The following is a 24,957-nucleotide window of genomic DNA, read 5'->3' on the forward strand; positions in this document are numbered from 1 at the left end:
GCTATGGAGCCATAGTCTCATCAGAAATCCAAGCACATAGAGCGGCGCTTCCATTTCATACGCGACTATATATGATATAAAGGTGCAGAGAGAAGACTCCGCGGATAACGTGGCAGACCCGTTCACTAAGCAGCTGAGTCAGCAAAAGACTGAAGCCCACCTTGAGAAGATGGGCCTAAGATATATGACCAATTGGCTTTAGTGCAAGTGGGAGATTGTTAGATGTATGCCCTAGAAGCCAATTTGGCTGACACATTGTTGATTCTAGGGACATAATTTTGTACTTGACTGTTTATTATTGAATAAATAAAAGGCATCTTTTCATTCATATTATTTATGTGTCTATGAATCGTCCAAGGAATTAATAAGATGATGATACATATTCTCAAGAGTTGAGAATTTGAGCCATGTATCATTGGTGATTAATTTCTAAATGCTCCTGATCAAAGGATCATCACGAGGACGGTGATCGATCCGATCAGTGCACAGATCACTTTCCTTCTGGATGGACGAGACTTGAGTCCACAGTGTAGGGACACTGAAGTGATAGTGCAGGTGCTTGTTAGAGAACAAGGGTACTGAGCGTGACCAAGACAAGAAGTCACTTGGATGTCTATCCACTCGTCAGTGACTTGCTTGATGTTGCAGTAGTGTGACTGGTCCTTTGACCTGCGGTGCTTCGGCTACTCACAGTGAGGTTATTGTAGTTTGACTGCACACATACATGGTCTCTAGCCATATGGGTCCATGCAGTGTAGATTGGCTGCAGTAGGTTCACTGTAGGAGTAGGGTATGCACCTATAAGGAATCTATCGACCTTGATAGAAGAGGAGTGATCCTATGTGATTTGTTAGACTGAGTTCTAAGACCTTGGCCAGGGCAGTAATATAAAGTGGAAAAAGAGTTTTCCACTATCGAACTCAAGTCGAATAAATCTTGACATATGACAGACGATGGGGTTTGACGAGTTGTCCATGACCTCCGTCCTGTAGGGATCCACGATAGTAGGACTGTATCACATGTTAACTGCACCTAGAGGTTCATCATTCCATTCTGCTGGGTAGCCACTACATGCTGCTAGGTGTCACTGGTGGATGGTGGGACTCATAGGGATCATCTTGATGATCGATAAACCCTAATGAGTTGAGTTGGAATCGTTCCAACCCATTGAAAGGAGTTTTCAATGATATAGTGATAGAGATCACAATATATCTCACTACCAGTCAGAATAGAACCTATGGGGTCACACACACTAGAAGTATTGACCGATCCGATGGTTGAAATCGTGATTAGGAATCACAAGAAATCAATTTGATTGATAAGAAGTTGAAGAAGGAACAAAGGGAATTAATTAATTGGACTTAAACACAAATCCTACTTCGAGTAGGATTCCTAGAGTCCTAATTGGATTAGGACTGGGAATCCTAGTTGGAGTAGGACTGGGATTCCTATTTGGAATAGGATTCCTACAATCCTAATGAGATTAGGAATTTTAAAATTGGATTCCTACTTGGAGTAGGATTCCTAGAAATCCTAATTGGATTAGGACTTCGAATTCAAATAGAGTCCTAATTGGATTAGGACTAAAACTAAACAAATCCTAATTGGATTAGGATTCCTTAAGTCTAAATTAATTAATAATCTAATAAATCAACATGACTCCTAATTGGATTAGGATTGAAGAGTTCAATTGAGTCATGGTTCATTCAAGTCCTAATTGGATTAGGACTAGCATAGATTGAACCCAATTGGCTAATCCTAATTGGATTGGGATTAAACCATAAGAGAGGCACCTAATCCTCTTTGGAAGAGGATTAGGGCATCACAAGAAGGAGGGATCACGCCCCTCCTCCTCTCCTTGTGTGCGGCATGAAGAGAGGGGCCGGCGCCCCCCTCTTTGGAAAATCATCTAGGGCTCCTACTTTGGAGGAGCCCTTGATGCTTATAAAAGGGACCTAGGGCCGGCGCCCTAGGTAGTTCTCTCTTCCTCTTCTTGCTGCCGCCACCAGCCCCTCTCCTCCCTTGGTTGGGCCGCAAGCAAGGTGCAAGCAAGTTGAAGCTTGGCGGCGTCCCTTCTCCTTCCTCTTGGCTTCAACGCATAAGAAAAGAAGAAGGCTGCGAAGGGCTTTGATCTTCTTCCTCTTCTTCATCCTTCTTCTTCCTCCTCTCAAGCACAATCAAGGGTTGATTGAAAGAGAGGAGATCAGCCATCAAAAGCTATCTCTGCAAGGGAGCTAGCACCCCGGTGAGATAGAGAGCTTGGATCGGATCCTGCTTCGTGTGGATACCCGTAGAGGCCGGACGTTTGAACGGCTTCAAGCGAACCCTCTTCCAAAAACCACGAATTCAGATTTGCGGTGATCATCTACCCGCGCAAGGTGAAGATTTGATCTTCCTAATAGTTTTAAAAGTTTTAATTCTTACCTAATTACGAAAGGTCTCGAAACAACGTTCATGCGATGAACGTCGAACCCGCTTGAACGAGAGACGTCTCGGCTGTATAAAAAATCCCTCGACAGTGTCGGAGTTGACTCGGCGCTTTCTGGGGACGACTCCGAAGAAGAATAGCCCGATTTCTTGTTTTTCTGTTTTTCTGAGAGAGCCGGCTCGCATGCCTCGGGGGACGTCTCGAGATTTTTTGTGCTTTATGCGCGGGGACGACTCCGCGATATCGGAGACGGCTCCGACGTTTTCTCAACGAAAAATGGGTCCTCTGGAATCCCTGAGAGAGTCGGCTCCGCGTCCTTCAGAGACGACTCGCGCGCATCCCATGAAAACGGCCTTTCTGCCGTCTCTGAGAGAGTCGACTCTGGAAAGCTGGGAGTCGACTCCGACCCTGTGAGATGCCTCGGCAAGTGCTGGGGACGTCTCCAGATGTCCCAGCTTCTTCTCTGCGTACCGGAGACGTCTCTGGAACAAGCCGGAGACGTCTCGGCTGCCCCTGATCCATTTTCTTCATCTCAAAAATCTTCAATAAATCCACCGAAAAATACGGAAACATGCCTTGACAATACTTAACAATATTCTTAGTTAAACACCTGAAATGCTCAAGTAAATTGTCAATATAAAAGAAATTATACTCTAGTATTTTGTATTCATCAAAATCTATTAGGGGGTCAACATACCACGTGAATCAGATTTGCGGAGACCATCTATCCGCATAAGGTGAAGATCTGATCTTCTTAATGATTTTAAAATGGTTTAAAATAATTTAATTCTAATCTATCTACAAATGAAAGGTTTTAAAACACGTTCAAGCGATGAACGGATCCCGCATATGTTTTTCCGCTGCAATCTGAAAATTATTTCGAAATTTTCATGGCATATGAGGGATGCTAACAGTGGTATCAGAGCCATGGTTATGTAGATTAAGATTAGAATTAAATTTTTCAAGGCATTTTAGATCTAAAATTTAAGGGATTATGCTTGCTGAAATTTATGTATGCAGAATTTTCAGCTTGCTGATTTTTCTGTATACTAATATTTAGATGCTTGGATTAATGATTCTAATGCTTTGATAATGTGATTACCAATGTTTAGAATCATATCTTGCATAATCAGCAAGTCATGAGATGAAATAATCAGTTAAATATCAGATCTGAAAATAATTTTTTTATGCATGTGATGCGTATGGTGATGATCATAGATAGACCCTTATGAATGTGCTGAAATATTCTGCAATATTCTATAATGCATGTAATTTTAATTTTTAGATGCCTGCGTGCATCTTAAATTCATGTATTAGAGACCTGCGTGTCTCATGAAAAGGGTTGTAATTTATTCTTTATTTTTATTTTAATTTTTAAAGCAATCTGGGATGTAATCTGTGATGTGTGTTGCACATCGATGGTTGATCGATATGTACATCAACAAGCTCAACATGCGCGGATCGAGATCAAGGAGTTGATCACAATTGGACCTAAGGGATCAAGATCGAGTCAATAGTTGAAGACGATCAAACCAATTGACGTGATGTGCTTGTAAAATGTCCCCATCCTGGATCCATGATCATCACCATTTAATTTTATTTTTGATAAATGCCTGGATGTTTAATGCTTATGTTTATGCGGGTAGATATATATTTACATGAGATGTGAATACGCGATCGAGTGAGACCTAAATCGAAACCTCCCTAATCAGTCGAGGGTGAACCAACATGAGTTAGTCATATTAGATTAATTGATCTAATTGGTGTCTAGGCAAGCCTATACTTAATTAGGACCTTACTCTCTGAGTAAGGAGAGCCTCCCACCTGCTTATCTGGCCAATTGTTCGATTACCTCTTATGAAGAACTCAAGTTGCAAACACTAAGATTTGATTATGCAATATTAAGTCCATAGGTCTTCCACCGTAGTAGAGCTGCTAAGGTCTTTTCGGTGTTGATTTGTCTCGGCTGGACACAGTGGGCAAGTTGCATCGGGGGACTGGACCTCTCTATTAGACATGAGATGTTGCGGGGTAAAGGTGGGGTTGGGCACCAATAACTGTTAGGTGAGGACCCAATGACGACTTTATTTCTGCGGTTATACGGTGGGTCTGACTTAACTAAGTAATGGGATCAATAACTGTTAGGTGAGGTCTTCATCACTTAGAGACCAAGTACCACTGCAATTTGCTTGAGAAGCATTGTACAAGAGTTGTATACTCATCCATTTATATGTCACCAATAACTGTTAGGTGAGGCGGCATGTAAATCGGTGAGATCGCAGTACCCACTAGAAATCCTAGTCGCGTAGGATTTTCGTTTCTCCATCAGGGGAGTATGAGAGATTCGAGAAAATAGTGGGAGCATATTTGTTTTAAAAGACCCTAAAATAAATAGAGTTCAAGTACAAAGTCTAACTAGAATCTTTACTCTCTACAGATCACAATGTCAGCTTCAAACCCTTTGACCCGTATTCTTGAAACCAACCGACTGACCAGAACCAATTACAAAGACTGGCTTAGAAACCTGAAAATTGTTCTGAATTGTGAGAAACTAGGGTATGTGCTTGAGAACGATATCCCCAGGTTACCAGCACGTCCTACTGATGATCAGCGTGAGACGCATCAAAAGTGGACAGATGACGACATTAGGGTCAAGTGCTACATCATGGCATCCATGACTAATGAACTTCAATGCCAGCATGAGAACATGAAGATTGCTAGGGAAATACTGGCTCACCTGCAAGAGTTGTATGGTGAGCAGAGCCGCACTTTACGCTTTGAAGTGTCCAAGAGATTCTTCAAGGCAAAGATGCGCGAGGGGTAGTCTGTCCACGATCACTGTTTGACTATGATCAAGGACCTCGAGGAGCTTGAGAAGCTCGGTATGACCATGCATAAGGAACTGCAGATAGATCTGATCTTGCAATCCCTTCCTGATTCATTTGGTCAGTTTATAGTAAACTACCATATGAATAAAATTGAATACACGAAGACTGAACTACTGAATATGTTGGTAACTGCTGAGGGAGCCTTGAAAGGTTCAAGGGGCTCTACTCTAGCTGCTGAGTTGACTTCTGGTTCCAAGAGAAAGTCTACTTGGAAGAAAAAGAAGCATGCTAAGAAGCAGAAGAAAGACAAGAAGCCTAAGAAGGAAGTTCATAAGAAAAAGACGGATGACAAAGAAAAATGTTTCCACTGCAACGTCAACGGCCACTAGAAAAGGAACTGCCCTTCATACCTCGAGAACCTGAAGAACAAAAAGGACACACCTTCTGAAGGTATGTTAGACTTCCTCGTAATTGAAACTAACCTTACGGTTTCTTCTACTTCTAGTTGGGTTATAGATTCTAGTTTTAGTGCTCATTTATGCACTACTATGCAGGGTCTAAAGAAAAGTAGGAGGCTGGTGGAAGGTGCAGTAACCCTTAGGGTAGGCAACGGGGCAAGAGTTGCTGCTGTAGCTGTGGGCACCTATCCTCTACGATTACCGTATGGATTTAGTTTATTGCTTAGAGACTGTTATTATGTCCCTACTGCTAGCAGAAATTTGATTTCTGTTTCATGTTTAGCACAGGATGGTCATGTTATGACATTTGACAAAGACTGCTGTTCTATTTATTTTAGAAATAAATTAGTTGCACGTGGTTTCATGATTGACAGTCTCTATCACTTACATGTCGATGTGTTTGGGAATGTGTCTGAGCAAGTAGTGAGTGCCATAGGTGAAAGAGTAGATGCCCTACAAGCCAATCGCAATATGTATTGTGAAGGATTTTCTTTTGATTTTCCAAATCATGTACATGACATTTAATATAAATAAAGGCATTGTGTTTCATCATATGCTGTTGATTATATTTGTGATGAACCTCTTAGATTAAGACAATGATTTTGAGGCTATGATGAGATCATACTAGTGAGACCTAAAATCTTAAAATTCTAATCTTAAATATTTCCAGTCATTGGTACATTGAGTCGAGGATCAATGTTTACCGGAAAGACTGGCACATCTTATGTATGCTCGATGCAGAGGGTGATTGATCTCACAATCACTTGTGTGGAGACACTAATACAAAGATGTGGGTGCTCATTAGAGAAATGAGTTCACTGAATTGACCTACAAAGAGAAATCTTATGAAGTCTTACTTACATGTCAAAAGATGATTCTCTTAGTGGGAGTTGTGCAACTGATCCTTTGACCTGAGATCACCATAGTATCTTGTGCACATAAATCCATATTTTGGTTTCCACTCATTCATGACAATAAGTTATGTACGAGGTCTTCTGGATATGGTAGAATGTGTACGAAGGTTATGAGTAGGTCAACAAGGAATTAATCACTTCTAGTAAGAGAAGATCGCATCCTATTTATTCTAATCATATGATAATTCAGAAAGTCTTTGATCAAAGCACAATGAAAATTAGAAAGAGTTTCTAATATTTCATTATTCGAATTATCATTAGAAGATTGAGAAATATATGAATATAAAATTGAGTTTGACATATATTCATACTCATATACATATTCGGGATGCAGTTTGATTAAAGGATTGAATTGCACGGTAACTTGCCACTGAAGGGTATTTTTGGTATTTCCACCAAATTTCATATTTTCCGGATAGACATGACACGTTGCTAGATGTCAATCTTGTCTTATAGGTTTGATCGAATTAAAGAGTTTAATTCGATCACCAATTAGAAAGGATTCTAATTGTTAAGTTTGGGTTCGCGCAGTTTGGACTTAAATCGATTAGAAGAGTTCTAATCAAGTTGGGTCAACTTGCACTCACACCTATTGCTGGATAAGTATGGAACCCAATGGGTCACACACAAGAAAACTTATTAAGGGTCTAATTGGATTAGATCATGTTTGCAAGATAGACATCCTAGCAGGTGTTGCAAATCCTTAGCTCTTGATTCGAATTGGATTCGAATCTGATTCTTAATTGATCTAATTTGATTAGATCATCTTCTAATATGGGTTAGCCAAGAGTTGGCACCTAATTGGCTTGGTTTGAGTCTAATTGGATTAGATTTAATAAATCATTCAATCTAGACCGTTAGATCTTGATCTACCGTTGGATGAAGACATAATGGAGAGTTGGTTTAACCCAATTGGATTGGGTTAGAGGATGGCTATCATAATTGACCATTGGATCTTAATCCCACCATTGGATGAAGACATAATGGGTCAAGTAAATGGCGCCTTGCATTGGAGCCCTTGGATCATCATAATGAAAGATCAAGAGGTGAGGCGTGATGGACATGTGATTAGCATGTGATGTTGACTTGGTCAAAATGTGGCACCACATGAAAGGACATATCATTTGATACACCTCTTCACTTGATCTGCACCTCCTCTTATTTGATATGGCCCTTAGATGATGTCCTTTCATGAAAGGATGTGTGGATGGGATGCATCCGTTGGAGATGCATCCCTACACCTATTATAAATAGGCTAGCACTCCATGGGTTTCATCATTCCAACTCCACCCCACTCCTCTCTTCTTTCTTTCTTACATTAGTTTCTTTCTTTCTAGCATTGCTTCTAGTGTGTCCTAAGCCAAAACAAGGTGGTCTTCTTTAGGACAAAAGGATTAGAAGTGATTTTAGAAGGTTAAAGAAAAATAGAAAGAAAGGAAAGCAAGCCATTTTAGAGTTCTTTAAGAATTCTGCATTAAGGATCAAAGTCTTTGGAGCTTAAGACTTAAATCAAGTTTTCGTGTGGATCAACGTTGGAGGGTGAACACTTGGGCACCTAGTGGAAATTCTGCATATTGGATTAGCATTAGAGGTATTCTTCTATTTCTGCATTTATATTATATTATTTGATTGCTTCCATTAAGGTGATCTTGGCTTATAAGGGTTTTATGTTAAGGAACTTTATCAAGAAATTTTTAAAATTCCTAACTTCCGCTGCGCATTATAACATGCTAAAACCCTTCAGTGGTATCAGAGCCATCCTTAATTGGTTCAATCAAATAATTATGTATGATGTATGATTATTAATTTACTATGAGATAGTAATGTCATATGCTTAGAGAAATGCTGAAATGTATGATTAATATATGATATGTTATGTAATAAAATATCATGATATGAAATTTTCCATATGAAAATATGTTGAAGCATGTTAATTAATTGCTTATGATTTATATATGCTATGAGATAGCCATGCTGCATAATAGTTTATTTTAGACATGTTAAATGTATGTTACAATTAAAGAATGTGCTAGAGACTAGTAAGCCCTCAATAAAAATTATATTAAGTCATAGTGTTGAAAAACTTTGAGCTAACCCATTCTAGAACAATTAATCTAATTGGTGTCTAAGGAAAGCACTAAAGGTGGTTACTTAATTAGGACCTTACTCTCTGAGTAAGGGGAGCCTCCCACTGCTTACCTGGCCAATTGTTTGATTGCCTATTATGGATAAGCTTAATATTGATATAACACTATTGATAGCCTTCCTTCATGCCTCGATATTATTATGTCAAGATCCATGCTAGTTTGTTGTGCTAACACAAGACTTGCAATGGGGACTGATGTTATACTGTCTTGGTGCATTAAGATGCTTATGGCATATTTTAATATATATTGCCTTGTTGTGCAACCATAAGGGCAATATTATTCGAATATGACTATATGAAAATGAAGGGTTTGACTTAACTAAAATATTATTGTTTGTTGTGCTAACACAAGGCAATAAGTATTTTAAGAGGACAAGATAAAGTTGAGAATTGCATGAGATGCAATTGGAAAGAGTTTCCTACCTTTGAACTCATAAGAGTTTGTTGTGTAAACACAAGGCTTTTTATGATGAATTAGGATCTCAACCCTACTAAGAAAAATTATATTTTTACGTTTATCATAGGAGAGGGCTATGATATTCGATAAAAATAGTAGGAGACAAATTAGATTAAAGTCCTTATCTAGTTGCAAACATGTCATCATGATTGGTCTGCTTATATTAGTTTTGTTCTTGCATATGTAGAATTATTAAATGGCTTCTTCACTTTCACTAAGAGGCATCTTAGATGCCAACAAGTTGACCGGACCAAACTATGTGGACTGGTTGAGAAATTTAAAGATAGTACTCACTCAGGAGAAAATTTCATATATACTTGAAACCCCTGATCTTGGAGATCTAGGGGATGATGCTACAGAAGAGGAGGTTGCCACACATAAGATGTGGAAAAATGACAGTGTGACTGTCAAATGTATCATACTTGCCTCTATGAACAATGAATTACAGAGGCAACATGAAGGCATGGACACTCAATCCATACTTCTCAATTTAAAAGAGTTGTATGGAGAACAAAGCAGGACTGCTAGGTATGAGATATCTAAGCAGTTGTTCCGTGCTAGAATGAATGAAGGAACTCCAGTGCAAAACCATGTTCCTATGGTTATAGACTTGATCACCAGATTAAGTCAATTAGGTTTTGCTATGGATAGTGAGCTCAGTCAAAATTTGATCCTGCAATCACTGCCTGATTCATTCTCTCAGTTTGTTGTGAACTTTCACATGAACAAGCTGAACACCTCCCTGCCTGAGCTGTTAAATATGCTCAAAACAGCTGAAGGGCATATTAAGAAGGATAAAGGTCCACTCCTTCTTATAAATAGCACCTCTATGAGGAAATCGGGAAATAAGGGTTCTAAGAAACGATTGAACCCCAAGAGTAGCATCAAAAAGAAAAAAGGAAAGAAAAACTCCGGATCAAGTACCTGTTTTCATTGCGGCAAAGCTAGCCACTGGAAAAGGAATTGCAAGAGTTTTCTTGCAAGTATGAAGACCGATGCAAGAGTTGCATCAAAAGGTATGTTTATGTTACATGCCAACTTGTCATTAAGTTCTTCAAATTCAAATTCATGGGTATTGGATATCGGCTGTGGTTTTTACATTTGCAAATCTTTGCATGGACTACAGAAAATTAAAATTTTGAAGAAAGGTGACTTCGAGCTGTATGGCGCTGGAGGAGAGTCCATCCAGGCTGAAGCTGTTGGAACCTACAACTTGGAATTGCCTTCGGAAAAGCTCCTACAATTAGAAGATTGTTATTATATGCCCAAAATTATTAGAAATGTAATTTCCATTCCTTTGTTGTTAAAGAAAGGTTTTGAAATTAATGGAAAGGGCAATGGTTGCTCTATTTATTTTTCTAATAAGCATCTTTGCAATGGCATTATGGAAAATGGTCTTCTAGTTTTATTACTAATGACAATGTCTTTCATATTAATAAAAGCAATAAAAGAAAGAGAGAGGAAGTGAATAATACCCTCCTTTGACATTGCCGACTTGGTCACATAAGTGAATCAAGAATCAACAAGTTATACAAAGAAGAGTTCTTTGATCCTTATGATTATGAATCATTAGGAACTTGTGAATCTTGTCTTATGGGAAAAATGACTAAGTCTACATTCACTGGACATGGAGAAAGGGCAAGTGAGTTATAGGACTTATACATACAGATGTATGTGGTCCTATGACAACTCCAGCTAGAGGTGGATACTCTTACTTCATCACATTCACTGATGATTTATCAAGGTTCGGATTTGTGTATCTTATGAAACATAAATACGAAGCCTTTGATAAGTTTAAAGAGTATCAAAGTATGGTTGAAAAACAAACCAGAAAGTGTATTAAAATCCTTCGATCTGATCGAGGAGGTGAATACCTTTCTAGTGAATTTTTAAATCATCTTAAAGAAAAGGGCATTCTCTCTGAATGGACACCTCCGTATATGCCACAACTAAATGGTGTAGCTGAACGGAGGAATCGTACTCTATTAGATATGGTAAGGTCCATGATGTGCTTTACAGATCTTCCTATTTCCTTCTGGGGTTATGCCTTAGAAACTGCTACATATGTGCTAAACAGGATATCTTCAAAATCTGTATCTAGTACTCCATATGAGATATGGAGAGGTAGAAAGCCCAATCTTAAATATTTTAAAATATGGGGCTGCCAAGCATATGTCAAAAGAAATTTTGGACATAAGCTAAGTGCTAGATCAGATAAATGTACATTTATAGGTTATTCCAAAGAAAGTATTGGATATCTCTTCTATCACCCTACTGAACAAAAGGTATTTGTTAGTAGGCATGCCACTTTCTTAGAAAAAGAGTTTATCTTAAAAAAGGGCAGTGAAAGAAGAATTGAACTTAATGAAGTTCAAGACCTACAAATAGAAACACAAGAAATTCTTCAACCAGATGTACCCATTGATGAAGTACAACCACAACACACATCTCCTCTCCAAAGGTCAGATAGAGTGCGAAATGCACCTAAGAGATATGGGTTTGTCATTGAGAATGATGAAGCCCACATCGTCGAAAATGATGATCCTCTGACCTATTCGGAAGCTATCATGAGTAATGACTCTAACAAATGGTTAGAAGCTATGAAATCCGAAATAGACTCTATGTATACCAACCAAGTATGGACTTTGGTTGATGCACCAGAAGGTGTAAACCCTATAGGTTGCAAATGGGTCTATAAGAAGAAGATTGGAGCAGATGGCCAGTAGAAACCTACAAGGCTAGATTGGTGGCAAAAGGTTTCAGGCAAAAGCAAGGAATTGACTATGATGAAACTTTTTCACCAGTTGCCATGTTTAAATCTATTCGGATTTTGCTTGCAATAGCTGCATACTATGATTATGAAATTTGGCAGATGGATGTCAAAACCGCCTTCCTTAATGGTTATCTTGAGGAAGAGGTTTACATGACACAGCCAGAAGGATTTGTCTCAAGTGGGAGAGCAAATCAAGTATGCAAGCTTAAGAGATCCATTTATGGATTAAAGCAAGCATCGAGGAGTTGGAACATCCGTTTTGATACAACAGTCAAAGAGTTTGGTTTTATCAAAAATGTAGATGAACCATGTGTGTACAAGAAGACTAGTGGGAGTGCCGTTGTCTTCTTAATATTGTATGTAGATGACATACTAATCATTGGAAATGATATTCCAATGTTACAATCGGTCAAGACTTGGCTATCAAAAAGCTTTGCCATGAAAGACTTGGGAGAAGCATCCTATATACTTGGTATAAAGATCTATAGGGATAGATCTAAAAGGATGCTAGGCTTGTCCCAATCTAAGTACATAGATCGTGTGCTGAAAAGATTCAGCATGGAAGGAAGTAAAAGAGGTTACTTACCTATGAGTCATGGCATACGTCTCTCTAAGAAGATGTCTCCTAAGACATCTGAAGAGAGGAATAGAATGAATTCTATTCCCTATGCTTCGGCAGTAGGATCAATTATGTATGCTATGCTATGTACTAGGCCTGATGTTGCTTATGCCTTAGGCATAACAAGCAGATTCTAGGCTGATCCAGGAGAAAATCATTGGATAGCTGTGAAAAATATTCTTAAGTACTTAAGAAGGACTAAAGATATTTTTCTAGTTTATGGAGGATCTGAGTTGAAACTAGAAGGATTTTCTGATTCTAGTTTTCAATCAGACCCAGATGATAGCTGAGAATGATAGTGTTATTTTGATGATTAACAAGCATTTAACAAGGGTATGTTATAAGTTAAAACGATACTTCATTTATAAGTCTGTTACTCTCAGTATATTTGTATAAATTGATATAGATACATTTCATTGTTTATATGAATGAATCTAACCTTGAGATGCAGCAAAGTGTGGATTGAGTCGACCCAAAGGATGATTGGGTCGACCCCGGCACATCAAGAAATCATTTGGCACACTTCTGCAAAAATGGCACAAATGAACAGTGAGTTGGGTCGACCCAAGGAAAGCATGAGTCGACCCAAACATCAAGATCCTCAAACAACTCAGAAAATGGTTCTCTCGATTTACTGAGAGGGTCGACCCAAGATGAAGTTGAGTCGACCCAAGCTTGAGTCGACCCAAAGAAAGGTTGAGTCGACCCAAGTGAAGAAAGGCTGAAATTCAAGGTTCTGAATTTTCTGAGCTGACCTAAGGGTTGGGTCGACCCAAGAAAAAGGTTGAGTCGACCCAAGCTTGAGTCGACCCAAACCCTGTGTGAGTCGACCCAAGCACGGGCAGAAGCATAACGGCTAGTTGTGCAGAAATGCTTTTTGGACTCCCAACGGCTATAAACGGCTAGTTTCTTCAATCCAACGGTCAGGAAGGACTATTTGGAGGTTGGAGAAGTATTTAAGAGGGAGTATTCATTAGAGGAAGTAAGCTTTGGAAAATACATCAAGTGCATTCAAGAGAGAACCCTAGCAAGGCAAGCTTCATCCAAGTGCTTCATTCAAGAATCAAAAGAAAGTGGTTGAGCAGATTCAAAGAGTCATCAAAAGCTCCATCCACCCTTGAAGAGTGAAGCATCATTGACAAAGAAGAGAGAAGTCACATCAAGCGATAAATATTCTCTAAACTCTTCTTTGTAGATTATATTGTTATATTTGCTCATCTAGGAGTTTAAATCTTCTTCCTTTGTTTATTAAACTACTTGTAAAGGTTGGTTGGTTAGCCCGCAAAACCAACGGAATAGGTTGATTGGTGAACCCGGAAAACCAATTGTAAAGGTTCGTTGGTGAGCCCGTAAAACCAACATAGGTTGTTGGTAAGCCCGTAAAACCAACGTAGGTTGTTGGTGAACCCGTAAAACCAATTGTATAGGTTCGTTGGTGAGCCCGTAAAACCAACATAGGTTTTTGGTGAACCCGGAAAACCAAAGTGTAAAGGTTTTTGGATTGTGAGCCCGGAAAACAATCCAACTGTAATCCGCGGGATTATAGTGAATTCCCAAGGGGTCGCTTGGGGAGTGGACGTAGGTGCTAAGGAGAGCACCGAACCACTATACTTCTTGTTGTTTGTATTGTGATTTGTTTAAGTTCACTAACTCATCATTTAACACAAGTAAAATAGTTAAAATTAAAAGAAACCAATTCACCCCCCCTCTTGGCTTGTCACCTTGGGCAACAAGTGGTATCAGAGCAAGGTGCTCTAATAGTACTCATTGATCTCACAATTAAGAGTTAAAGATCATGACAACCCAAGTGGGATGTGCTATGAGTGAGGGACAATCCACAAATAGACCACCTCTATTTAATGGCACAAACTACACATACTAGAAAGCTAGGATGAGGATATTCATTCAAGCTTTAGACTATGAATTATGGTACATTGTTACTAGAGGCCCTCACTCACTCTCTCACACTATTAATGAAAAAGACTTAGCACAATTGAATGCTAATGCTATGAACATACTATATTGTGCTATCCATGAAACTGAATTTAATAAAATCTCTGCATGCTTATCTGCTAAGGAAATCTGGGATACTTTAGAAAATATTTATGACAAAATTCAGATTAGCTCACATGTGCTTCAATTACACACTAACAGTGAGCCTGCAGAAAAAGATGTTGAATCTCCCAATCCGGAAGAAAGAACAACAAATGAAGAATTCGGTGATGAAAACAAGGACCCATACCCAAACACCGAAAAATTCAAAAGCTTCCTAAAGACAAAGAAGAAGAGGAAGCAAGAAGAAAGGAAGAAAGAGATAAAAAGCAAGAAAGCCTTGACCAAGGAAGAGAAAATGAAAGTGAGGAGCAACAATAATGATACTAGCTCCAAAGAACTACAAGAGGTAACTAACTTATGCCTTATGGCACAAGAAGATAAGGTAAAATCTGAATCTGATTTCACACCTAATGAATTTCAGGAAGAATTCTCTTATGATGAACTATTAAATGCTTTTCATGATTTGTATGGTGAATGTAGAAAATTAGCTACGAAAAATAAAAATCTTAAAAAGCTAAATCTGGAAATATCAGAAGAAAGAAATTCTTCCGCTGAAATGAAAGACAAATTAAATTCTGAGAATGAACGCTTAAGATTAAATTCGGAAGAATTGATTCAGAAAAATCAGAATTTAATTAAAGAAAATCAAAACTTAAGTGAAGAAGTTAACCAATTGAAATCTTTTATTAACAAATTCACTGTAAATTCAGAAAGATTAAAAACGATGTTTGAAAGCCAACATGCTGTTTTTGATAAATCAAGACTTGGCTGGATTCCTTTGCTCAATAATAAACCCCTAAAGAAAAAGGTTATCAATTCGCCAAGCAAACCATCAAATAAGATAACTTATTTCAAACATAAAAAGATTGGGCATAAAAACTTTACCTATGGTTCTAATACGAATAAATCAAATGGTAAAGTTATTACGATTAAACAGATTTGGATTCCAAAAGGAACCATATGCACTAACCCTCAAGGACCCAAGCAAGCTTGGGTACCCAAAATGAAAATATGAGGGTGTAGATGTAGGTGTGCCAAGCTACCCATGGAATAAATGAAATTTTCATACAAATGGGTGCGTTGACACATAATTAAAGATAAGTCTCAATTTATTCATTAAATCTAGTATAAGGTTTAACATTCTACTTCAGTATTGAAATTATCTTTTTATGAAATTACGTACTCTCTGCATCAAAGTTTTTAAATGCCTCATATGTTAAATCTTATCTCAACGATTTTAGCATGAAACTTTCTAGTGCTTGCATCATGATAAGAAAACAATGAATGGATATATGAATGCATCAAGTTTACAAAATCTAAATTCCCTCTCTAGTATAAACACTTGATGCTGATTTCATACCTTCATGTTAAAACTTTATTGAGCATAATACTTATTGTTACGGGGGAACTTAGCCACCATGCCCCACGTGACCGGCACGCGCGCCCAGGAAGACTACGGCTGCCCCTTGATCCAGCAATCCGACCTCGGGTCGGATATCTTCGGCTCCGCAGCCCGACCCCGAGTCGGCTGCCCCTTGATCCAGCAATCCGACCTCGGGTCGGATATCTTCGGCTCCGCAGCCCGACCCGAGTCGGCTGCCCCTTGATCCAGCAATCCGACCTCGGGTCGGATATCTTCGGCTCCGCAGCCCGACCCCGAGTCGGCTGCCCCTTGATCCAGCGATCCGACCCCGAGTCGGCAAACTCCTGACAACAACAGACTGTTCCCCTGAGGCACGCTGCGGCCCCCTGCTCCACTACTCCCTGCAACGGCCGTATCCGGCGCTGTCCCACGATCCCCTGTAACAGCCGTACAAAGCGGAGCTCCACTACGCCCTGCCATAGCCGTACCCAGCACTGCCCCACGACGCCCTGTAACGACCATGTCAGAGGCAACCCCATCGCGCCACACGATGACCAATCCCCGGAAAAACCCTCCAGCCTGATATATATGCGGCTGGGGGGGGGAAGGGGGAGGGTAAGCAAGATTTTTCAGAGTATGATCTTACCTGCTACCTCTCCTTCTCCTTCGATCTTCCCTAACTTGATCATCGGAGGGCCCCCACTACCCCGGTGGTGGTGCGAGGCTTGCTTGCAGGTTCCCCGGCGGAAGGTGGAGCGCAACCGAAGTAATTCCAAGGGAACCCCGTTCACACCGCTGTGCCAATCGTTCTTGGTTTGGACTCCCAGCAACAGTTGGCGCTAGAGGAAGGGATCGGATCTCAGAGCGATCGTAATGGCACGGCGAGGTGGTCGTGGAGCTTCCAATGCTTCCGGTCGCGGGGCCTCTCGCGCCTCTGGCCGGAGGGCCGCTGCATCTCCAACACACTCTCAGCTACACTCCACCTCCCCACCGCCTGTTCAGACAGTCGAAGCCGCCCAGTTCGACCAGCTAACCTAGCAGGTTCGCACCCTCGCGGAGGCGGTGCAGAATCTGCAGGGTGCGATGTCCCGGGCGCCGCAGCGGGTTCAGGAGCCGCCGCTGCCTGAGCGTTCGCCTGTCCTCCTCAACCCGCGCTCCTTCCTCTCCCATGGGGAGGAGCGCCGGCGCGAGGAGGATTCTCGAGCACGCTCCATTCTGCCGGGACCTTCCCGCCGGAGCTGCGCGGGGTCCGAGAGGCGGGCCCGGGCGCATTCCCAGACCCCCCAGTCCTCGAGGAACCCGCGCTCCAGTCGGTCCCCCTCTCGCCGCCCCTTGTCTCCCACCCACCGGTCGCGCTCCCTGGACCGGCGGGTGGACGATCTCCACCGACAACTCCAGGTCCTGAAGGGCCATTCCAAAGATCCCTTCGCCGACTTAGAGATCTCCTCCCAGCCGGCGCTTGCCTCGAGGATCCTGCGGACTCCGAATCCGCCGGGGTTCAAAATGCCGGCGATCGAACCCTATGACGGGGTGGCGGACCCGCGGGATCACGTCGAGAGTTTCAGGACCCTTATGCTCCTCCACGGAGCATCAGATCCCCTTCTCTGCAAGGCTTTCCCGGCAACCCTCCGTGGCCCGGCGAGGGCGTGGTTCGCCGGGCTGGAGGCTGACTCAATCCGGTCCTTCGACCAGTTCACTCGCCTCTTCGTCACTCATTTCGCCGTCAGTAGCCGGCGGCGACTGGTCTCCGACTCCCTCTTTGATGTCCGGCAAAACGAGGGAGAAAGCCTGCGGGATTATCTTACCCGCTTCAACAGGGCTACGCTGGAGGTCCGGAACCTGAGTCAGGAAGTAGCTCTTTCAGCCCTGAAGCGTGGCTTCCGGAAGGGCAGACTCACCTTCTCCCTGGACAAACGCCTGCCGCGGAGCTTCCCAGAGCTGTTGTCCCGGGTGAACCAGTATGCGGACACCGAGGAGGCGGCCGCCCACCGGAGCAAGGAGGCCGCCGAGGTCCCTCCAAAGCTTGGGAAGAAAAGGCGGAAAGAGGCACGCCAGAGGAGGAGCCCGACGCCCCAGCGTCGGCGCAGAAGCCCGTCGCCGGCGAAGAACCACGGCGCCCCACGCCCTCGTTCTCCGCCCCGACGTTTCAACCGGTACACCCCTCTCCTGACTCCCCGGGCCCAGATCCTTATGGAGATCAAGGGGCGGGAGGACCTCCCGGCCCCTAGACAGATGCGGAAGATCCCTGGAAAGAGGCCCTCCCGGGCGTACTGTGAGTACCACCGAGACCACGGCCACGACACAGAAGACTGCTTCCAGCTTCGGGATGAGATCGAGGCTCTCATCCGCCGGGGGCGTCTCGGTCGATATATGAGCGACCGACGTCCCCCCGCAGACCCGCGTCCGTCCGACCCGGCTCCTCCGGAGCCTCGGAAGCAGAATCGACCCGTCGCGGGTGTGATCCACACTATCACTGGGGGCTGCCCCCGCCCGTGAGGAACGCAGGGGGCTCGACGGAGGCGTCAGGTGCGGCCGTCGCAAAGAGGCAGAGGGTCGGCAATGTAATCACCTTTTGTGATGAGGACGTAAAGGGGGTTCAGACCCCCCACGATGACGCCATGGTGATCTCCCTCACTATGGTAAACTATGATGTAAGGCGTGTTCTTGTGGATAGTGGAAGCTCAGCTGATATCTTGTTTTACGAGGCCTTCCAAAAGCTGGGCTTGCCCAGACAATTGTTGCACAAAATATCCACCTCCCTCATAGGATTCACCGGTGACGCTGTCCCGGTGGAAGGTACCGTTGAGCTGCCTGTGACTGCGGGCGTCGCACCCGCAGAAGCCATGGTGCGACTCGGGTTCTTGGTCGTCCGTGTTCCCTTCGCGCGGTGGTCTCCACGTACCACTTGCTCATGCGGTTCCCCACGACGTCCGGGATCGGGGAGGTCCGAGGTGACCAACCGACCGCACGGCAATGTTTCCTAGCGACCCTCAAAGGGAAGAAGCCCGCAGAAGCCCTAAGCGTCGAGTCCCTTGATGCCAGAGACGAGGTGGCCTTGCGGCAGAGGGAGCCGGCCGAGGGAGTGATCGAAGTTCCCCTCAAGGAAGGCCGCCGGGACCGGGCGGTCCGGGTCGGCGCCAATCTCGACTCGGGAGCTCAGGCCCGGTTGGTGGAATTCCTCCGAGCCAATGCCGATGTATTTGCCTGGTCGGCGGCCGATGTACCTGGGATCGACCCGGAGGTCATTTCTCACGCCCTCAGCGTCGACCCGACCCACCGGCCAGTGAAGCAGAAGAAGAGACACTGTGCCCCGGATCGGATCCGGGTGGTCGACCAGGAGGTAGACAAGCTCTTGGAGGCAGGATTCATAAGGGAGGTGAGTTACCCCGAGTGGCTGGCAAATGTCGTACTTGTCCGGAAGGCGAGCGGGAAGTGGAGGATGTGCGTCGACTATACCGACCTGAACAAGGCGTGCCCTAAGGATAGCTTTCCGCTTCCGCGGATAGACCAACTGGTCGACGCGACTTCCAGATATCAGCTGCTGTCTTTCATGGACGCCTTCTCCGGTTACAACCAGATAATGATGGCCCCACAGGACGAGGAGAAAACTGTCTTTATAACAGACCGGGGGCTGTACTGCTACAAGGTAATGCCCTTCGGTCTGAAGAATGCTGGCGCCACTTACCAGCGCCTCGTCAACAAAATCTTCAAAGAGCAAATCGGCCGGAACATGGAGGTGTACGTGGACGATATGCTGGTAAAGAGCCGCCAGGCAGACCAGCACATCGTGGATCTGGAGGAGACTTTCACCACCTTGCGGAAGTTTCGCATGAAGCTGAACCCAGCGAAGTGCGCCTTTGGCGCTTCGGCCGGGAGGTTCCTCGGTTTCATTGTCAACCAGCGGGGTATCGAAGCCAACCCGGACAAAATCAAGGCCATCCAAGGTATGTCCCCTCCGACCAAAGTGAAGGAGGTGCAGGAGCTCGCTGGAAGGGTCGCCGCGCTCGGACGATTTGTGGCAAAATCGGCCGAACGCTGCCAACCATTCTTCAAGGTGTTGAAACGCCCGAAAGACTTCCTCTGGACGGCCGAATGTCAAGCAGCGTTCGACCAGCTCAAGGAATACCTGGCGTCTCCTCCCCTGCTGTCCAAACCGCAAGAAGGGGAGATGCTCTACCTCTATCTGGCGGTCTCCCCAACCGCGGTCAGTGCGGTGCTGGTTCGGGAAGAGGCAAAGCTCCAGAAGCCCGTGTACTACATCAGCCGGGTCCTACGGGATGCCGAGGCGCGGTAACGAAGGCTGAAAAGATCGCCTTCGCGCTGCTGACCGCGACCAGGAGGCTCCGCCCCTATTTCCAGGCCCATTCTGTCACCCTCTTAACTGATCAACCACTACGACAGATCCTCAGCAACCCCGAGAATGCGGGACGGCTGGTGAAGTGGGCAGTAGAACTCGGTGAGTTCGACATCCGCTATCAGCCTCGACCCGCCATTAAGGCCCAGGTGCTCGCGGACTTTCTCGCTGAGTGCACGGTGCAGGAGGCGGAACCTAGACCGCTGGAAACGCCCAGCCTCAACCTCCCGACCTGGATGCTTCACATCGATGGGTCATCGAACCCCGAGGGTGGAGGGGCCGGGCTGGTCCTTACTAGTCCTGATGGAGTGATAGCCGAGTATGCCTTGAGGTTTGGATTTCCAGTGACCAACAACGAGGCGGAGTACGAGGCCCTAGTCGCGGGACTCAAACTCACCGGGGAGCTCGGCATCCGGCATTTGAAGGTCTTCACCGACTCCCAGCTGGTGGTCGGGCAGGTCCATGGGGAGTTCGAGGCCCGGAGCCCGACCATGCAGAACTACGTCCGGAAGGTGCAAGCACTCATTCCCGACCTCGGCAGTGTCGACCTCCAGCAGGTCCCCAGAAGCGAAAATGCCAGGGCCGATAGGTTGTCCCGCTTGGTGGGCGCAGAGGCGCACAACCTGTCGAGGGCAATCTACCTGGAGACCCTGGATGCCCCGAGCATCGGCGAGGCTGGAGCGGTGATGGCGATTGATCCGGAGCCGTCTTGGATGGACCCGCTCGTCGCCTACCTCGCCGAAGGGATCCTCCCTGAAGACGAATATCAAGCTCGGCGACTTGTCAGGAAGTCCGCCCACTACGTACTCTATGAAGGGAGGCTGTATCGGACCTCGTTTACCGCCCCCCTCTTAAGGTGCCTCCGCCCCTCGGAGGTGGCCTACGTCCTCGGCGAAGTCCACGAGGGCGTCTGCGGATCGCACTCGGGGGCTAGGTCCTTGGCGCACAAGATCATGAGGCAAGGCTATTATTGGCCTACCTTGTTGGAGGACTCAAAGGATCACGTACGGAAATGCGACGCCTGCCAGCGCCACGCCAACGTCCAGAGAGTCCCTTCTGTCCCCTTGGCACCAATCACCGCACCCTGGCCCTTCGCACAGTGGGGAATGGATATCCTCGGACCATTCCCCATCGCTTCCGCCCAGCGAAAATTCTTGATTGTTGCAATCGACTACTTCACCAAGTGGGTGGAGGCAGAGCCGCTGGCCACTATCACGGAGGCGCAAGTCCGGAAGTTCGTGAAGAAAAACATCATTGTCCGATTTGGGGTACCCCGGGTCCTCATCTCGGATAATGGTACAGTTCGACAACAAGCATTTCCGTGACTTCTGCGAGGAGTTCGGGATCGAGCATCGGTTCACATCTGTGTCGCATCCCCAAACCAACGGCGAGGCCGAGGTGACAAATCGGACAATCCTCCAAGGAATTAAGGCGCGAATCGGTCGGACGAGGCAAGCTTGGGTCGAAGAACTCGAGAACGTCCTTTGGGCGTATCGGACCGCGCATCGGACCCCTACCGGGGAAACGCCTTTCAGCCTAACCTATGGCACGGAAGCGGTTGTCCCCGTGGAGCTCGGACTCCCCTCGCCCCGGGTGGCCGCGCACCGACCCGAGGCCAATTCGGAGCAACTCTGAGGGAACCTGGACCTCTTGGAAGAAGCGAGGAAAATGGCGCAGGTTCGGATGGCGATGTATCAGCGGAGGGTGGCCCGATATTATAACTCCAAGGTCCGACCAAAACTTTTCAGAATCGGAGATCTGGTGCTAAGGCGAGCCAAAGCATCTCAACCTACGGAAGGTGGGAAGCTGGCGCCAAATTGGGAAGGCCCGTATAGGGTTCGCTGGGTAAACCGACCTGGCTCCTACCAGTTGGAGGCCCCAGATGGTCGAGAAATTCCAAGGAGCTGGAATTCCGCTAACCTGCGGGTATATTACCAGTAGAAAGACAAAGCCAGAAAGACAGTTCAAAAAAAATATATAGTTCTTTTCATTTCAATAATTCCTGGTTACAATGGCGTGTTCGTGTGATTACAAAGAATTCCCAGAGGGGGATTGGGGAGTAAAGAAAGTAAGGAAGAGGTGGGGACTCCGTGGAGCTGAAGATCCGGGATCCCGAACCCTCCATCTGAAGCAGCTGCAATCCCACCGGACATGGGTGCTTCCCCCCGGAGGCGCCATCGACGCCTCACGCAAAAGACGAAAAGCCGGCGCGGACGAAGAAGAAGTTCACACTGCTCCTAGAGGAACGCCACCTCCAAGGGATATTCCGGTCCTCCCCAGGAGAAGGGGAGGAAAGGAATACAAGGGAGAAGAGCGCGAGGAGGCGTGATCCCGGATGAAACGCCTAGAGCGGAGTTCCACCGGGGAGAATCTTCCCGTTGAGCCCAGATGAAATGGCTAGTTGGTGGAAGTCGCGAGGGGCGCGCCTCCCGTTCCTCCGGCAGGGACTTCCCAGCCACGCGCCGGAGAGGAGGTCCACGATCCATGGCAACCTGAACAGCTCCGGCTTGGCAGGCTCCACCGCACCTGCGCTTATAATTATAGCCAAACTGTGGCCCCCCGGTCGTTCCCATGCAGGTGGCTCCAATAAATGCGGGCACATCGAATCCGGAGCCGTTCCGGCTCTCGAGGCTTATCCCCCCACGATCTCCTAAGCATCGTTCTCCTTAATTGCATTCTTCGTGCAGGACACTCCGGGCGGCGTGTATCCCGCGGCCCACGTATCTCCGCACGCGCCCAGGCCGCATCCGCCTCGAAGAACGCGCGTATCGCGGCCGCTTAACTGGCACTCCTCGCAAGCAGCAACTGGCCGGTCCGATTTTCCAGGTAACGCCTCAATTAGCATTTAATGGCCTTCTGGTGTTCCCCAGGCGACGCTTTGAGAGGAGGAGAAACACGATCGCAGCTGGCCACGGAGAAACCCCGTCGAGCGGCAAGTGATAGGCGCGCGACCAACAAGCGGAATTCTCCGAGGCTCGGCCCTCGGATGCCAGGCTAACCCGATGATCATCCCGGGAGCAGACTAGCCTGAAGCCCCGACCGATCGCCTCGGCTTGCGCCAGCCTTGGCCGACCAACGAGCGGAATTTCCCGAGGCTCGGCCCTCGGATGCCAGGCTAACCCGATGACCATCCCGGGAGCAGACTAGCCTGAAGCCCCGACCGGTCGCCTCGGCTTGCGCCAGCCTTGGCCGACCAACGAGCGGAATTCCCCGAGGCTCGGCCCTCGGATGCCAGGCTAACCCGATGACCATCCCGGGAGCAGACTAGCCTAAAGCCCCGACCGGTCGCCTCGGCTTGCGCCAGCCTTGGCCGACCAACGAGCGGAATTCCCCGAGGCTCGGCCCTCGGATGCCAGGCTAACCTGATGACCATCCCGGGAGCAGACTAGTCTGAAGCCCCGACCGGTCGCCTCGGCTTGCGCCAGCCTTGGCCGACCAACGAGCGGAATTCTCCGAGGCTCGGCCCTCGGATGCCAGGCTAACCCGATGACCATCCCGGGAGCAGACTAGCCTGAAGCCCCGACCGGTCGCCTCGGCTTGCGCCAGCCTTGGCCGACCAACGAGCGGAATTCCCCGAGGCTCGGCCCTCGGATGCCAGGCTAACCCGATGACCATCCCGGGAACAGACTAGCCTGAAGCCCTGACCGGTCGCCTCGGCTTGCGCCAGCCCTGGCCGACCAACGAGCGGAATTCCCCGAGGCTCGGCCCTCGGATGCCAGGCTAACCCGATGACCATCCCGGGAGCAGACTAGCCTGAAGCCCAGACCGGTCGCCTCGGCTTGCGCCAGCCTTGGCCGACCAACGAGCGGAATTCTCCGAGGCTCGGCCCTCGGATGCCAGGCTAACCCGATGACCATCCCGAGAGCAGACTAGCCTGAAGCCCCGACCGGTCGCCTCGGCTTGCGCCAGCCTTGGCCGACCAACGAGCGGAATTCCCCGAGGCTCGGTCCTCGGATGCCAGGCTAACCCGATGACCATCCCGGGAGCAGACTAGCCTGAAGCCCCGACCGGTCGCCTCGGCTTGCGCCAGCCTTGGCCGACCAACGAGCGGAATTCCCCGAGGCTCGGCCCTCGGATGCCAGGCTAACCCGATGACCATCCCGGGAGCAGACTAGCCTGAAGCCCCGACCGGTCGCCTCGGCTTGCGCCAGCCTTGGCCGACCAACGAGCGGAATTCTCCGAGGCTCGGCCCTCGGATGCCAGGCTAACCCGATGACCATCCCGGGAGCAGACTAGCCTGAAGCCCTGACCGGTCGCCTCGGCTTGCGCCAGCCTTGGCCGACCAACGAGCGGAATTCTCCGAGGCTCGGCCCTCGGATGCCAGGCTAACCCGATGATCATCCCGGGAGCAGACTAGCCTGAAGCCCCGACCGGTCGCCTCGGCTTGCGCCAGCCTTGGCCGACCAGCGGAAGAATTTCCTGAGGCCTAACCCTCGGATGCCAGGCCTAGCGCCGGAAGAATTTCCTGAGGCCTAACCCTCGGATGCCTGGCCTAGCGCCAGAAGAATTTCCTGAGGCCTAACCCTCGGATGCCTGGCCTAGCGCCGGAAGAATTTTCTGAG

Source organism: Phoenix dactylifera, chromosome 7 (assembly GCF_051530095.1).
Source record: "Phoenix dactylifera cultivar Ajwa chromosome 7, Ajwa_hap1_PhDact_Kaust_v1.1, whole genome shotgun sequence".
Lineage (NCBI taxonomy): Eukaryota > Viridiplantae > Streptophyta > Magnoliopsida > Arecales > Arecaceae > Phoenix > Phoenix dactylifera.